Source organism: Oenanthe melanoleuca, chromosome 5 (genome assembly GCF_029582105.1).
Source record: "Oenanthe melanoleuca isolate GR-GAL-2019-014 chromosome 5, OMel1.0, whole genome shotgun sequence".
Taxonomy (NCBI): domain Eukaryota; kingdom Metazoa; phylum Chordata; class Aves; order Passeriformes; family Muscicapidae; genus Oenanthe; species Oenanthe melanoleuca.
The window spans coordinates 54,274,763-54,293,195 of NC_079339.1; positions in this window are offsets into that span (position 1 = coordinate 54,274,763).

Sequence of the window (18,433 nt, forward strand, 5' to 3'; positions counted from 1 at the left end):
TTGTGTGAGAGAAACTAGCCAAGAAACACTACTCAGCTGAGCATAGCAGAAGCTTGAGAAACAGTGTAGTGGTCAAATGCCAGGTCTGGATTCAAAAACTCGCAGGATGGATGAGGAAATAACAGCAGCTGGACAAGCAGCTTATTTGTAAAATACCTCCAACAACAGCTGCAAGCTCAGGTGCTTGTAAAACAAAACTGAGCAGCAGAAGGCAAGCAAGGGCTTGGGCATTTTCCTCTTGCTGGCCTCCTCTAACCCCGAAGCACTTTCACTGGGGCTCAGACAAGACCTGCAGTAGTTTCACTTTGAGCAGTGTTTTAATCCCTTGACAGCCTTTCCTTTCCTTGCCACCTCCAAGAATACAAAGGTGTGGACACTGCTGAAGGCCTGGGCAAAATATGTCAGGTCTTTTTCTCAAGTTCTAAGTATTTTTCTCAGGCCATGAAACTTTCTCAGCCTCAGCTAGGATTTTTCCCAAGCTAGAGGTTCCTTCTTTATTGTGAACACAAGAGAAAGAATCATAACAGAGATCAACACCTGTAAGATCCCTGAGAAAGCCAGGGAGAAGAGGTGTCTCTTTGTCTGACCAATGATCAGTTTGTATTTTGTTTTGCATGAACTGCCTTATTTAAGGCAATGCCTTCTTTTAATAAATTGCTCTTTCTTGCTCTTTTCTGCACCAAGCAAGAGAGTGTCTTCTTGTTTTTTCACCGCTCCGTAATCCTTTTCACGGCAACACAAAGGAAACAGAAAAACCTTCTCTATAGCTGCAGGTATTGATAGTTCTAGGACACACCTGAGAACTGCACAAACCACATCAGAACATGGAAATACTAGACAAGGCATCCTTCTCACCCCTCCATGGTCAGGGCAAAGCTCCCTTGAGCAGCTCAGGCAGCAGCAGTTTGCTTTGCCTCTGCCTCCCCTGCAACCCTGACATATCTTGGGTGGCTACAGTCCATTTTTGACCATGATTCAGTGGAGAACAAAAAAGCTCTCAAGGGTAGGAAGTGGGGCTAAGGCTTCTTTGGAAGCAGGATTTAGTAATCCCAGTTACCACCTTTAAAAATCAGTGCCCTTGGGCCCCAGCCAGCCCTCAGCTCTGTCAACATCTTTACTGCCAACTTTACTAACAGTCACACAAATGTAAATCTACTGTGAGAAGAGGATTAAGCCCATTCTGGTTTTATGGCCTATGAAATGTCTCCTGCCCTGCTGTCACTGTGCAGTGATACATAACACAGGAAAGGGGAATTCAGGCTGCTATTGTGTCTTCAGAATTTTAAAGGAAAAAATGTAATTCCAGAAACTTTACCAGCCAGCAAAGTGCAAATGCAGATAAGAGTTTTTCTAAGTCAGAAGCTGAAGGCCTGTACCTTGCCAGATGCTGGCTGATGTACATAATTTTTTCCCTCAAAATAAGATTATCAACAGCAATTTTCCATGCATTCAAGTTCAGGATTTTGTATGCAAGGGGATTAAAGCTGAGGCAAACATTAGCCTGCCTGAACACCGCCCTGCTCCATGTACTGCTCCCCCTTGGGATGAGACCTGTGTAGGGGACATGTAGGAATCCCACTAAAATTATTATTTCTTCACTCATGACTCAGTTGGCTGAGATTTGCAAGGAGGACTGAGGGAATCATATTTATGGTTTCTAAAGAATTTCAGTTTGTTGTGGGTTCCTCACTCCCTTAGGCTGATATTTTCATACAAAAGGGTTTTATTTACTATAAAATTTATTATTGAATTTCAGCTCTTGGGCTGGGCATATATTTTAGTTCCAGGTTTCTATAGTCTCAGAGGATGGCTCAGGCCTCTTAGCAAGATCTCAGTACCACAAAATAATTGTAATGATCACTAAAAGAGTAACTCCACTGAGCTGTTGGGAGGAAAACAGCCGAGCTGAATACATATTTCAATTAAAGATGCAGAATTATGCTATTTATTCACAAGCCTGAAAAGCAGATGATATTCAAAATGTTCTTCAGGGCAGGATATGCAATTAATTTTTCATTACCTTCAACATTTATTCAATTTATTTCTATCTGGAGAGTCTCATTCATTCAGTCCTTATCTGTGTCGAGTTGCTGTTGTATAAGTTTTTGTGGGTGACTGTGACTGTTTTGGTCACAGGGGATAGGTAGGGATTATAATGAGATACTACACTGACCCTTGAAGGCACAAGTGATGCATTTGCCAAAATGGGAATCCATTTCCCTGGCAAACCCTCACATACACACACTCAAACTCTGTGCTTCATCTTCAGTCCTCCTGGTCAGTCTCTTGCAGGTCAGAAGGAAAAGTGGCGTGTGAAGACAGCCTGCAGTGACCTCGTGCTCTGGAATGTAGTGCTGTTTGTTTTGGCATTGCAGATATATTTAGTAAACTGTCATCTGTTATAACTTGTGTGGGGACAGATCCCATATTTTGAGAGACGTTCGCTGTCCTGCATTGCCTGGAGTCCGTAAATTGCTCTGTCATTGACACACTGGTCTATTTTAGCAGAGTGTTTGTTAGTGGACACATCCTCTCCCTTATCCCACCGTGAGGACCCTGAACTCCCAAATGCTCCTGCAGCAACACAGCAGATTTTTAGCCAAGTCCTCTTCTAAGGACTTCTTCTTCCTAAGCAAACAGTTTGATATTTATTTACAAGCAGTTTTCCTGAAACCCAGGGAAATGCATGCTAAATAAGCCACTTGAGTTTCTGACTGTGTGACACTGTCCCTTGAAGTGTGGCCTCAGCCTCCCAGGGATATCATCCTCCCTGTGACAGACCCAGCTATTTTTGGCCACCAAGGCCCTGGTGTCAGGCACTGAGGGATCTTCTGCTCCACAGGAGCATGTGTTCCAGCAATCCCATTCCAATGCAAGCAGCCACCAGCCAAGTGTTAGTCCCAGTCACAGGTTTGCTTGTTCATCCCCTGACCACAGAGCAATACCTTGCTTAAATTTGCAGGCAGAAAAAGAAACTTTAATGTTATTTTGTGTATAGCCCAAATACCAGCAGTCACTTTCCCATCTCAAAGAAAGGGAAGGAAATGACCTCAGGAAGAGTCCCTGCCAGCACAAAGCTGGGCTTAAATCACCAGGATTGGTGCAGCATTGCTGTCATTTCATCCCCTAGACTCTGCAGGGCCCTACAGGTGAGACCCCACAATCTCCTGCTCTCCCCACACCTCCTCACAGCCCTGCAATCCTCCATCCCCATCCTGGGGATGTTGCACCCCACGTTAGGGTGAACTCACCCAGCATTAGGGCTGGAGATGAGCCTGGCTCACAGACAGCTGGTCACACCTTCTACAGCTGCATTTGGGCTCAGCCTCAGAGGACAGAAATAGCCCCTTGTTCCCTCTGCCAATCAGGGCTTCTCCTTTCATTATCACTCCTAAATTGCTCCTGATATGGGCTTGTTCTGTGAAAGTCTCAGATCTCACTGAGATGTACACTAGAGACAGGGTCTTTGGGTGCAGCAGGAAGCTCAGCTGCCCCTGCCAGCTTTGGGCACCAGAGGAAACTGCTGGACATCTCCCTGCTGCCATACAGTGAATCCCTGGCCTTATTCTGCAGAAATAAGCTAAATAAATGCTTTTTCCAAATTTAAATTTCTGGAGAATGTATACTGATACATAGCCTAATGTATTGCATTATCATGTATCATTGCACTGCTTGCATTTGAAAAAGCAAGGTGAACGGAGAACACCAAGACATGGCAGAAATTTTGTGATGATGGCAATTCTTCCAGGAGTTGTTATTTTTAGGGTTTTCAGTGCCTAAAATCCAATAGTCTCCTGTGGCTAAGGGAGAAAAATGGTGAGAAGGAGGTGTGAGAGGTAATGGAGTTGTTGTGCAGGACTTCATTCTTGGTGGAGGCAGGCAGAGGTTGGAGCTGTTTAGAACTAAGTTGGTCAAACTGATGCTTGAGCCTCCTCGGGGTTGGGTGGGCAGGGAGAAAAACGGTCTGGGTGAGCATCTGGAGGGAGACTGGAGCTGAGGAGTCCCTGGCAGAGCTGATGCTCATGCAGATGAGGACAAGGGCAAAGAGGGGGGAAATGTGGGTGTGGAGAGCAATGAAGTCCTGGCAGGGCTGGGGCTCAGGTGGAGGGGGCTGATGCAGGGCCACGCTGCTGCTCCAAGATGCATTTCTGTCTTTTCCCCACCACCTCTAGCCAGGTGGCCTTCACAGCTCCTCTGCATCAGACTGGCACTTGTGGGAAGCATAAATCCTGGCTTAAATGAGCTGATGGAGCTGCAGAGCAGCCTGGAAAAAGGTGTGTTTTTCAGTGGGCTGGCTGGACAGGCACAAGGAACCACGGTTGATGGATCAGGGAAGGAGAGAGCAGGCAGGGCACAGGCTGCAGCTTCTGGCAGCTCTGCCCACATGGGTAAGTGGGAGCCAGCATTTTGTTTGAGCTGATCTAAGTGGGGCAGTCACAGTAGGGTGATCCCATCCTGAGCTGACTCAGCTGTGCCCTCTCCTTCCAGGTTTAGTGATGAGAGGTCAGCAGAGTGAGTCAGCTCAGCCTGCACATCCAACAGAAAGCTGCTAAGAAGCCTTTCTTTACAGTGAGTGTGGTCAAAAACTGGAATAGGCTTCCTAGAGAGACTGTCAATGCCCCCAGCCTGGCAATGTCTAAGAGGCATTTGGACAATGCCCTTAATAACATGTTTGGTCAGGCAGTTGGATGAGATGTTCATTGTGGGTCCCTCCCAACTGAGACATTCTATTCCATTCTCTTCTTCCTTGGAGACACTTTCTGGGATGCTTCCAATCAATCAGATCAGCTTATTGAACAAATTCATCCCATGGAAATGTTACTATTAGATACAATGCAAAGGGAGTAATCTTAAGTGTGTGATTTTCTGATGTGGCTGAGCCCAACCAGCTGTCCCCAGCCCCTGAGGTGTGTGCTCTGTCCCTGGTCCCCACCCCATCACACTCTGGCTGGGCAGGACTGTGGTGCTGGCACTGGTACCCACTGACCATGCAGCCACCTTGTCCTACAGGGACCTGAACCAACCAACAGCTCATTTCAAGACATAAATCTAGCTTCAGGCTGGGCTGGGTGAGCACCCTGGCAGCCCATGCTGGGAGCACTGAAGTGAGGATGTGCTGGAGTTTGGGGCACAGAGCTGTTCCCCAAAGCCACCCCTGCAGTGTGATATTGCAGCAGGAGCTGTGGGGCCAGTGGGAAGCAGAATTGCTGCTCCCCAGCAGATGTGCAGTGAACTGTCCCAGTACAGCCTTACCCAGCAAGACCCAGCACAGGCCTCCAGAGGTTTCTCCAGCCCCAAAAAAAAACCAGCTCAAGATCTCTGCAGGTGATACAAACCAAGCTGCAGGCAGATGTGCACGAGCAGACTGCATTTCTATAAAAACCATGAGTTTTAGTACAAAACTCAGCTCTTCCTAGTGCAAGGGGAGGTAAGCTGGGAGTGAGAGTGTGTGCTTGCTGGAGCAATGAAACAATTCATCTCCATGTGCCTGATGGACTCCCAAGAAAGCCCTATGGGACACAAAATTGCTGTTATTCCACTATCACCATGGACTGAACCAAAATGTAAATCTCTCTCAAGCTCAAAGTATTACTCCATGCTGTTTCAATAACAAAGTTCACTGCATAATTTTCCTGTGTGCTCTTTATTCACTTCAGACAAGTCCAAAAATTAAATGGGATCGGGGTAAGTGGCCAGAGCTGAAGTTGCTCCTAGCTGATTTTTAGTTTCTGCCATTAAACTTTCATTTTTGCTTCTACTAATCCTTTATTTTCATGACAGCTTTGAAGATCCATTGTAATTACAATGTAATGAAAAAGCTGAATCCAGAGATGTAGCTGCAGAAGGGTAATCACCTCCTGGGCTTTGTATTTAGAGGAGGTGATTAACTGTACATTTCAGGGATGGATAGAAGTGATGAATTTGACAAAGTTCAACAATCAGGAAATCTTAATTCAAATTATCTATCTGCTATTTTAAATTTCTTTTTGCAAAGGTTCTCTGCAGTCATTTCAATTTTTTAAGGAAGATTAAGTTTAGAGGCTGTTGGAATTAATTAGATGTGACTAACCAGGAGGGCACCTGTGGCTTTTACTTATTCAAGTGAGTCTGTATCTTATATGCATTTATTAATTTATTCAGATTCCTAATTATATTTTAATAAAACTATTAGAAATGGCGAATGATGCTTCTTTTTTAACATGATTATTTTTCTCTTAGGTCAGGTTGGGTTGCAATTAAAAATTAGTATACAAGTGCTTTAAAATTTTATTTTACTCAACAAAATAACTAGATATGAAATGAAACATAATTTATACTTATTTAAAAGATAAAGCTAACTGATTCATTAAATAAAGGAGCTTTTTCTGTAATTAGATTTGGAGATTTTTTTCTGGATTTCAAGAAGTTCTAGCTCTCACCCTCAGCTATCTTCCTTTTCTAGGCAAAAGAAAGAAAACAAGTTGTTTTGTTTTCTTTCAGTAGTCAGTGAGTTTCTTGAGCTTCCTTAGCCAAATAAACTGGAAATAGAAGTATTCTTTCTTCCCAGCAGAGCAGGCTCTTGTCAGAACCAGAACTCTGCCTGGACCCTTCGACCTGGCAGAGCACCTGCGGGTCATGTTTAATGATGAACAGCCCTATTTCGGCAGAATAAATACAATTAAACAGCTCCAGTGAGCGGAGCGGCTGTTGGGAGGGCTGGGGTGCGCTGCCAGCGGTGACACAGACCCTCCTAAGGATGCCAAAAGCCTTTTGGTGCAAATCTCCGGAAAGTGAGCGGTCCGGGCAGGGCAGCCCGCTGGAAGCCTGGCTAAATGAGGGAGCCTCGTTAGAGGCTTTAATGAGCCCCGGTGGTTTGCAGGAGGGACGCTGACATCTAGCGGGGAGTCCGCGTTACTCGGGCAGCCCCAGTTTTGGGGAGGGATTTTGGGGTCACCACCGTGGTTGGAAAGGCAACAGCAATGAACAGTTTGAAAGTCAGTATCAATGACTTATGTGCCCCCCAGTTTCTGGGGCAGAGCTGATACCCGGCACTGAGACCAGTTCTTTTTCAGTCTGTTTTAAACCATCACAGAGTCAAACCTTCCCAAACCAGCCTTAAAATTGAAGTGTTAAAGCAGCAGAAGGAAGGGATCTTGCTGTCGAGCTTAACCCTGTTTTGTTACAACCTATTTTGCAGTACAGAAATCAATATGCCTGCTTAAATAAACACTGAGCAGGGGCATGTGCTGGATATTGCTGCTCCACAATAATATCTGACAATACCTGTGAAAACAAGAGAAATCAGAATTTTTATGTCTGTAGGCTGTGTCTCTCCCTCCACTTCCAAAGGGCAATTTGCCAACAAGTTGGATTAGAAGAGAAGTTAAAGGAGGAGGTGTTTCCCTAGAAACCTGAAAAGGCAATAGCAAGTTTCATAGCCCTGATTGATAAGATCAAAGATATCCAAGGGAATGATAAACCTCCCATGGCTTAGAAACAACTGTGACATTAAGGTGGGGGAGACCATGATGAGCTACCAGAAAAATCTGCTACTGCAAGAGCCAGCAATGAGATGCTGAACAACCAGGGGAGCTATGCTTTTAAGGTTTATTTTGCTTTTTAAACACAAAGTGGATTAGGTCTACCCATACACATTTTGATTGAAAAATGTTATTGCATGTCAGGACAAATCCTTTGGACTGTAAAGGTTAAATTCCTCCAATAACTAACTTTCCTACAAGAAACATGGAAGCAGAAGCAGCTTCCAGGGGCTTCCCCAGGAGAGGGGCAGCACAAACCACAGTTTTGAGCATGAATGAGAAATGTGAAAACTTTGCCTCTCCAGTTTTGAGTTATAAGACCTGTAATCAAACAGGACATATTCTCAGCCAATATGTAGAAGAGAATATCTAATCTTCATTGACTCGAAGAAATTCCTTAAAAAAAAAGAGATTCTTATGGCTGCAAAGAAAATTTACAAAACATGACCTGTTTTTGATAAAGAAAAAAATGTAATCAGGACCTTAAACCATGAGGTTAGTAACACAAAGAGCTAAAGCATTCCTCAGTTTAGGCTTGTTCATTAAAACCTACCACTAATAGGGAACACCTCTCTATTGTTCAGGATCACTGTGGTGCTCAGCCTGAATCTCAGGGTAAATACTTGACTCATGGTTTCTGCTCTGGGAGTGCATTAAGTAGCCAATAGAGCTGCTCCCCAAATAAAGGGTTTTGTGTCACACAGTGTCCCTTTCAGCTGCTGCAGAAATCTCGCAGACCCTGCAAGGCTCCCTGCCTGGCTTGGCTGGAATAGCAGGATTTGGATGCAGAGGGATGCTGAATCTCTCATCCCCACAGCACAGATGAAACCCTGGAAAGCAGGAGTGCTTTTCTGAAGTGATTTCCACTGTGGCAGCTTCTGTTAAAGCAAAGAGAGAAGAGCTGGCTTCTTGAGCAGTTCCCAGTACCCCCAGTTATTGTGGTCATACAACAGCATTTTACTCATTACATTTCATTACCTTTTTTCTCTCTCTTTTGTTTGCCTTTGCAGTTTGGAGCTTTGTTAAAGCTTTATTGGGACCCTAAATTGAAACTCGGCAAAGCTACTGACAGACAAAGCAAAGCTGCAGCTGGAGAGAGCAAACAGTGATCCCTGCCAGCACGAGCTGTGTTTGCTCAGGGCAGTGGACTACATGGAAACAGAGATGTGTATTGAACAGGCAATCACGTCTGCACTTGGCTGCCTGGCAGGATTCTCTTCCAGTCTCCAGTGCCAGATCTGGAGGCTGAAAATCAATTCCCAGCAGTGCCTCTTTGGCTAGACAGTATCAGCATTATGGACCCACCACACATGCTCATGTATTTACTTTCTCTTTTGAAACACCCAGACAAGACACACCAGCATCAGCCCAAGGGCTTGTGGACAACAACACTGTGCTCTGGCTAATGTGAGTGCAGAGGTGGCAAAGCTGCTGCCACCTTACACGTGCCAGCTCATGCCACAGCTTCCCAGAAACCTTGAATGTTACTGATCCAGTGCCTCCCTGTTCCACAGCTCTTTCCTCTTAACACCCACAGAGATGTCTGAGCTCCACTGCTGAGACTCAGAAACCTCCTCCAGTCTCCAATCAAGGTGATGAAGCAGCAGTGCTCCTTTTTTACTTTTTTACCAACGTGCTCACCATGCTCCCCTAAAGCACAAGTCAGTGCAGAAGCAGAAGGCAACAGAAGCAGAAGGGTTCATTTCTCAGCTGTGCAGTCAGGGCTGTACAGAGAAGGGCTGATGTGCAGCTCCCAAGGTCCAGGCCCCTTTAATCTGTCCTTTCTCAAGGCTTGCAGTCATTTACTACAGATCTGTAGCTTATAGGTTCACAGAATCACTGAATGGTTAAGATTGGAAGGGACCATACTGGGTCAGCTGTCCAAGTAGGGAAATACAGGTCATGCCTGTTTTCTTGCTATCCCTGTTAAGCAGCACTTTACAACAAAATTAGAATCACAGAATCTAATTTAGAATCATAGAATATAAGGTTGGAAAAGACCTTTAAGATCTATCAAGTCCAACTGTAAGTCCAGCACACATCAAGTGCCATATCCACACATCTTTGAACACTTCCAGGGATGGTGACCCCACAACTGCTGATACCATTGATTTGAACAGGCTCCTATGTGACCTTTTAGAAGTTGAGGGATGCAATGCAGAAGTACCAGATGAAATTTCAAGATAGGCAGAACTTACACTTTTAAAAATATTGAAATTATCTGATTTATTAAATAACAGCCAGAACACTTGGACTGTAGAAGGGCAGCAAAGAAACTTCCCTGAAAAAACAGACAGCGGGATTGTAATAGCTTGGAGTAAGAAGTTTTGGGTCATTTCTCCCACATCTTGAATTATGTAGAAGGCAGTTAGATTTCTACTGATTGCACTTTTTGGTGATAGATGAAGAAAATGCGTTTTAAGGAATGATCTTAGGGGAAATTCAGGAATCTGGGCATATCAGGAAAAGCTACTGCAGAAATTTCATCAGAGAGCATGTGCTCATGAGATTTCCACATTTCTCTTTATTGTCACCAAAGTGAAAGCAGTGCAAACCAGACAGACTTCTCAAAGTCTTTCAAAATCTTTATTAAACCTTGGAAGTGGGAGACAGGTGAGACTGCTGTGGAAACAGTCCTGCTAAAGGCTGTCAGCACTGGGTGGGGCTTCCTGTGTGACTGTGGTGTCCACGTGGGAGAGACTGATGAATCCCACAGTTTTGGGAAGGGTATCAAGCAGTTGGGCTGAACGTGCCCCCAGTGGCTGAGTCTTTCTGGGGAGCAGAGGACCTGCTGCCCCTGTGTGCAGTACAGCATGCAGGTTCTGCATTGTGCAGGATGTCCTGACCTGTGAGAGGTGCTTGTGGGGAGAGTCCAGTGAGATTTCAGCTGCTGCACCTCTGGAAATATTTGCCAAACAGAGAGGATTTAACCAGAGAAAAGCAGTGCACATGTGGCAGCCTTGAGTCCACCTATAAATTCCAGTGCTTTCAGGCATTCTGGAACAGCCCCCACACCCAATCACCCAAATTAGCCTCCTGTTTGCTTTAATGAGCATGGACAGCCCAATATGAATGTGCTGGGAGGCCTGTGTGCCTTCTCACACATGGATTTCTCTTTACCTTCATCTGGAAAGCTGGCTAATTTACTCCAAGCTATGTGTAATGTTTGTGCACACAGTCTGGGAATGCTGCTCCTCACAACCCTACACATGGGGCACATTTCCAAAATTTCCCTCCCAGATCCCTTTTACCTTTTGCCCCAGATTTCTAACCCACTGGTGTAGGTTTCTGTTCACCCACACTGTGCCTGCCTCGAGGGTGCCTAAAAGGCTTATAGTGGTCAAGTGCTGCAAAAAGAAATTGGAGTCTTCAGAAGAACACCCCAGAGCTTGGAGCAGATGTCCCATGGCAGTTGTTGGGTTGGCTGTCCTTGCTCCCTACTCCCACATCCTGCCCTCCCTGGCTGCCAAGCTCTGTGTCCACTGGGGCAATGCTGGTGCTTGCAGATATTTTCCTACATGTCTTCACTCCTCCTCTAGCTCAGCAGATGCAGTTCTGTCAGTTCACATTCATAAATGCTGTGATTTATTTGATGCACAGATTGGCACATTCATGCATTTACTACAGGCAGGAAACCTCAGGCCTGGCATGTATTTGCAGATGCATTTATGTAATTAAACATTTAGGGGTAATTACTCTAATTGCCTAGCTTGACTTGTTAAGCTTCCCATTCTGAAGATAAAATTCATTTACCTAAAGAGGCTTCATTTTCACAGTCCCCTTCATTCCTATCTGTCCCTTATAGAGCTGAGGGCTGTGCCACATCCCCTTCCCCTTACATTAGGGGTAGGCAGTGACTGAGGGCAGCTTGATCCTCACAGCTAGAGGCATGTGCCAGTCAGGAGTGCTCTGGTGTGTTTGCTTCACAGTCCCACAATTTCCAGCAGTTACCTAACCCAGCCTGGCATGGTCATGCCCCTCTCTCTCCTTCCACTCAAGGAGCAGCACAGGGTGAAGAGCCCTGTGAGGTCTGGCTGTGCAATTTGTGTATCTGCATCCATGCAGGGGTTAATCCCTTGTGGCTGCAGAACTCCCTGGTCTCTGTGTTCACAGATGAGAGAACACTCTGAGCACAAAGCTACAAAGACCTTGGTGTTCAAAGCCCCAAATCTCAGCATGAGGGCTGTGACTTCACATTTTGCCTATTTAGACAAGAACATGCTGCCTGTTCTATTACTCTTTACAAGGGCTCAGGTTTAATCATTGCTGTGCCAAAGGGAGATAGGCTTTCATTCTTGCAATAACTCTGTGCTGCTTGTGCTGAGCTGAAGGGTCCTGGAGGAATGGAGCTGTTGTAATCATCCCCCAACACTCTCAGCCTTGCAGAGGAGACAGACTTTCACTTGCTGATTATGCAGTGCCCTGATCAGCCCTACCCAGCAGCATTTTGCTAGAAGAATTTTTGTTTCCTCAGACTGGATGGCTTTCCCAACTCTTTTCAGCACATGTAGAAATTTTTCTCAGAAGAATCACCAGTGGATCCAGAGCAGAGATATGGATAATCAGCCCTTAGCTCTGCAAATGCACTGATTTGTTGTGCCTCAAAGCTATGACAGAATGAAAATTAAAATAAAAAGTACAGATGGGTGTTGTCTTTACAGCCTTTCCTCTCTTTCTGGGCTCTGGGCAGCTGGGCTTATAGCAACTGCTACATTTATTTGGATAGGTGAAAAGAAAAATGAAGAAAACTCATTCATCCTCTTTTAATTCTCTGAAACAGCTCTTAATGAGATATTATTGTCTACACAGCACATATAAAACAGGCAATGATCCAACACAAAGTTTCATGGTGCTGTCCTTTGAAAAATTTATTTAATTTGCATGTGGGTTTTGTGCACCCACAATACACATTCCAGACTTCCATGAATAATAACAAATACCCTTTATAACATGCCAGGACATGGTGTCCCAGCATGAGAACAAACCTTTCCTTGGAATTCAGAGGTACCTGCTCCTGCCTGGCACCATGTCCCTGCACCACTAGGTGGCTTTTCCACCCCATAGTTTGAACCTCTCCAAAGTCACTACAAGTGTGGGAAATCTGCTCCTGAGTGCAACCATCAAACCAGTGGAAAAGAGAGAACAAAGCTAAGGCATCCTTCAGCAGATGAACTCTTAAATTCCCATAGTTTTACAGTGAAATCTTTACCAATCCCAGACCTGTCCTTCTAATGCTTTGTTTTGACTTCTTTACAGCTGGCTTACTCCCAGATTTTGGGTATCATAAGGTATCTGCTCAGATACATCTCTGTGTAGCTATGGAGCTTTGCAAAATAGAGCATGTGTTGAATTTTATAATAGTAATTTCTGTAATTCATTAGCATAAAACACTTAGTAACACAGAATCAGGATGTGTAATTGTTAATGTATAGTGTTGCCTCACCATGTTCCCAGGAAGAGTAAATGCAGTTTTTTCTTCTTAGATGTTTTACTCATTTTTTTAACTTGACCATTTCAATTACAGGTCTTTGCTCACACCTAAACACTGCAAATCTGACTATGGATAGTACCTTTTTCAAGTAGCACTCAGTGTCTGAAGTTTTCTCCCAAAAGAAAAGCCTCAAGAGGCTCATTGACTGTGCACAGAACAGTACAGGAGGAAGAATGAGGGTTGCAAATCCACAGCAGTGTTAAAAAAAAAATACACACCTCTCTCCCCTGAGTTTTTGTTTAAGTTCAACATTCTATTCAACATGTATTTTATTTGAAGCACAAAGGAGCTGAGTTGGACAGAGACAGACCTAAGAGATGTTAGAAATTTGGCAGATGAAGTCAAGATTTGCATTTTTAAATTAATTTCAGACCTTTCTTCCTTTCACATATATAAGTCCAGTTTTCTGTTACAAATATGGTCATATATTTGCTGGAGAGAGACCATGAAGCTGTCTTCTGACAAGTGCCCTTCAATGATGTGGGAAGTCGCATCAACAGCTCTTTGAGGTTGAACATATGGAATTTACATGCAAATTTTAGAGGAGGGGCTAATCCTGACAATAATTTAACACACAAGAGGTAAAATCTGAAAGAGGAAAGTCAACTATTGATGAAAAGGCTGGAGAAAGCTCCTGCTTTAGGAAACAGCAGAGAGTCTCATTTGGAATACCTGTGTGAAGCTGGTTCCTATCTCCAGATGTTCAGCAAAGATGGACACAGCTGGGCAAGAGGCTGAGAAAAACACACCTGGAGCTGCTCTGCCCTGGTGCAGCACTTTGTGTTCTTGGCTGCCATGTCCTGATTTGTGCTGCTTGGATCCAGGTCTCTGCACTGATTGTAGCTTTATACCCCAGCTGGTTTTCAATACACAGCTTTCCCAGAGGCCCTGGATTTCTGAGGGAAGAGGAAGATCATAGTTAAATTTATTGCAAAAAACTGATGCTCGGTAAAAGCTGCACCAGGGGAGGTTTGAGTTGGACATCAGGAGGAATTTCTTCACAGAAAGGGTTGTTAAGCATTGGAATGGGAAATGGTGGAGTTACCATCCCTGGAGCTATTCAAGAAACAGCTGGATGTGGCACTTGGAACTATGTTTTAGCTGGCAAGGTGATGTTTGGCCAAAGATTGGGCTCAATGATCTTAGAGGTCTAATGAATACTGATTCTGCAGTAATATAACTGAATAAATAATGCAATCAAGAATATGTTATTTTTTTTCATTATACAAGCACCTTTCAAGCCACTTTTATACAGCATAAGTGTCCATGGTATAATCCAACTAAAAGCTGTGTTATCACAGTAGCCTGGTGCTGATTCACAATCAATATACTCTGCTCCCAGGGGCTTTTTTCCTGGAGCTTGGCACCACATGGATGCAGGAACAGAGCTTTTGGTGGGCATAGAGCATGGGCAAGAGCTGTCTGTGTTATCTCAGTGTAGGTGCATGTCTAAGCTGATCTTTAGGTGACAATTATCCTAATCAAAATTAAGTTCGATTTTTCACATTCAGACAGATGCATCATAATCTGTGCTTTTGCTCTGGCCTGGCACAGGCTGATCCTGTGAGTGCTGGCAGTGCTTCCTGGCCAGCCAGTGCCTCAATTTGTGGCTTCACTGGCACTGGGCAAGTGGTAAACCTCTGAACAACCTCTGATCTCTTGGCTGTCCCTCAAGCTGTATTATCTCTGCAAACATGCACTTCCCCTAATCTCTGTATAATCTTCTCCCAGACAAGAGTAATTAAAAAACAGTTCCATGTCTTTTCCTTAGCTTCTTCCAGCTAAGCATTATGCAGCCTCCCTTCCTTGTGCCAACAGCCTGTAAATTTTGTCCTGTGACTTTTTTTTTTTCCTAATCAAACTCTTTACTCCTCTGTCAACTCTGCTCTTTATACAGAACATTTTTCAGGTGAAACACTCTTTTTCCTCCTCTTTACCTCATGGAGGTTATTCCTGTGGCTGAAGGGTCCTTGTGGAAGCAGGCTCTGACCCCAGCTCTGCATTGTTTTCTAACACTCCCCTCCATGAATGTGTCATCTCTCATCTCACTGTGCCCACAAGCTGGAGCAGACAGCGGTGATGTCGAGCAGTGAGAGGTGAAGTCTCGGTGCCAGAGCTGTTTCCTGATGTGCTGCTGGTCTGGATGGATTCCAGCAGGGTGGCTCTCAGTGGGGACAAGCCTGGCAGAGCAGGCAGCACCCAGAGGGGGATATCAAAGTGACAGCCCAGGGCTGGGCTGGGGGGCAGCTGGACACCTCTCCCCATTGTGCTCAGCATCCAGGGCCACCTCCTGCCCTTCTTCCTGTGCTTGGAAATACCCACTACAAAAGTCATGGGAGGATGTGATATGCTTTCCACAGGGCTGGTATTTCTGTCAGGTCTTCCTCCTCCAAGATTTTCTCCTGTCATCGTCAGGATCATCATCTTCTTTGTTTCTAAGCCTTTGTTAGTTCTGTGCTAATCACAGGACACATGTATGCTGTGCTGTGATGCTTTTACTGTTTTTGCTATACTTTGACATCCATTTTCCAGCACAACAAAGAAACATGGTTAAAATCCAATATTCTCAATTATTTTGACTATAGTTAGACCACACAGGAAAGAATGTGAAAACAGCTTCTTCAAAGTATCAATTTTATTTTTTCAAGGACTGTAGGGGAAGTTTATAGCTTACACTTTAATTGCTTGTGGTAAGGAAACATCAGTGGATTCAATATTTTTCTACATGAGTGCCAAAGATCCTGTGTCTGAAATGGCACATGGAAATTATACACAGAAGCAGGTTTTCATTGCATTGATAACAAAGTTTTTGGCACTTTTCACCAGTTGATTTACAAGAGAAATCAGTGTCCTTATTTCACTGTTACTAGTACAGAAGCACAGGGAAGGAAAAGGACTTTATAGGGTTTATTCTTCCTAACAACATAATTGCTTGCAGAGGGTCTGAAGACTTCTGGCTCCTCTTGATTTTATTTGGAGTCAAGAGAACTTTGGGGGCCTATTAAAAAACAATCAATGTTCACCTAAATAATTTCTTTACATTTCAATCTACTTATCTACTTATTATCTTTACAGGGAGTATTTCAACACTAAGAAAGGAAGCTGCATTTTAATTCTATCAGCAGCAGGCTACAGGCTTCTGGAAACTAATTCCAAACATTATATGACCTTGTCAAGATTCAAGCATGTTCAACTTCCAGCCTTCCCTGTGATTTCAAAGGAATGTGTGAGCACGATGCACAAAGATAATCCCTTGCAGAATCACAGCACTGGTCAGTATCTTTACTGGAAATTAAACATTTCATGGTGGGGTATTACAAACAGGTATTATTTTGTAATTACACACTTGGGAGAATAGTATGACTGTCTTTAATTTGGAGATCACTTCATGCTGCAAACCTACACAGATTGCCTTGTAAGAAATACCTCTTAAAGTAAGAGGTGGAATTTTCTAAGGGCTTTGTTTAAGTGCCACCCAAGTTCTTGCATGCAGGGCTCCCCCACCTCTGTGTGAAAAGATTAGTTATATTAGTAACTGTATGTGGCCAAAAAAGCTGCTGAAACCAGAAGGCTATAAATGACTATTTACACAAACCTTTTAAACTTCAGGGTTTAAACCATTTAAGCCAAAGTACATAACTCAAGCCAGACTTGCTGAAGGCATGGCTCAGGTTCAGTAAGACAGATCATAAAACTTAGGCAGGTTTACACAGAATCTGATCTGAGTTTCAGATTTGTAATTTAGGCTGATTTGAGGTTTCCTTGCAAGTATTTTGCATGCCCTAACAAATACAACTGCATTTTAGTTTTTACAGTGTCAGGGGTGTTTGAGCACCAACACCCTTCAATCCTGATCCAATGGGTTTGGTGTCCATGTTCAGGGTGAGCTCTGTAACCTGGGACAAGACTGAAGGGAAAAGAGCTGTGAGAAGTCTCCTCCAGGCTGGGATTTGCCTGGCCTTGTGCCTGATCCTGCCCTGACCTCCTTGACTTGCCTTCCTGGCTTGAGCATTGCCCTTCCTCCCTTCTGTGGCTTTGCACAGCTGCCCTTGGGCTGCAGCTGATTCCAGCTGGAGTCACCAGGGCTGCTCTGCTCACCTTGCTGGGGTGCTGCAAGACTGTGCCCCAACACACACTGAGCTCATAATAAAAGTCTGACATGTGGCTTTTCCAAGCACTTTTTTAAAAACTGAAACCAGCTTGGTAAATTACAGAAAAAAAATCTTACCATGTCTTCATTAAAAGTCTTGCAGGCAGCTGTCTTATAGTTAAACAATAGGATCTGACACTTGAGTGAAGTCCTGTTTGCCAGGATTTCACTGGACATGGCATGAAACAGCAGCATCATGCTGATGATGACCAATCTCTTGCATCATTTAGATGTGATTTCCCCCCTGGACACGGAAGTCTTGGTCTCAATTTAGTGAGGGTTTTCTAGGAGGGTGGTGATTTTGTTAGGCAAAGGAGGTGTTCTTACACCTGAAAGATGTGTGTTAGTCATTGCTACATACCATGTTTGCCTTGCCCTCACATTATTCTTTGGACATGTTGCTATTGGCATGAATGCCAAATCTTGCAGACTCAGAGGCTGGAAATTTCTCTAGGACAGAAGGGTAAGCTCTATTTGCACACTGGGTAATATGCAGAAGCCTGTGATTGTATCTAGGAAGCTTTAACTTATGCTTTGTTTATGATTTGGTTTTGTAAATGATATTGGATAATTATTGTCTACTCATCCAAGGATGTATGATATGTTCTCCAGCAACTATGCCATCCTGTGTCTCCAGTTTCCTAATGAAGTCCAAGCTCATAAGGAAAAATAAGAAAGAATCCTGTCCTATGTAGGACTTAAAAGCCATATCCAAGAAAAAAAATGACTCTACTAAGGGAGTGATTCTGTCTGGTGTTTATTTTTTCCATAACAAATCCAGTTATGCTCTTGTTATTGGCATTGTCAGGAGGACTCTGCCAGTGCTTCTCTGCAGCTGGCACTTAAAGGGGAAAAAATATGAAATGTTGTAACATGACCCTGGTACTAGCACATGAGCAGAGGTGTGAGCACTCCACTGGTGCTGGTAGGATTAAAGAGTAGGACAGAAGTGGTTGTACAGCTTGTGGCTGCAGAAGCTCTGCCAGACACCCTATGTACACAAAGCCAAAGGGACTTTTAAGAGTTTTCCTGACTGCACATGTGGGTGAAGTATCAACCAAACAAATGCAGGGGAGAAGGCAGACAGAGCTAATGAGAACAAGGCATAATAAAAAGGAGTATGGGCACACATATACATCATACAGAGGGGGACAGCACCACAGTCATAAGGCAAAATTAGATTCCAGAAAAGATTCAAGGCATCTGACTAGCCAGAGAACTTGCAAATTTTAAGACAAAGAGAGTGTGACTACTCCAGCCTCTTCAGGAATA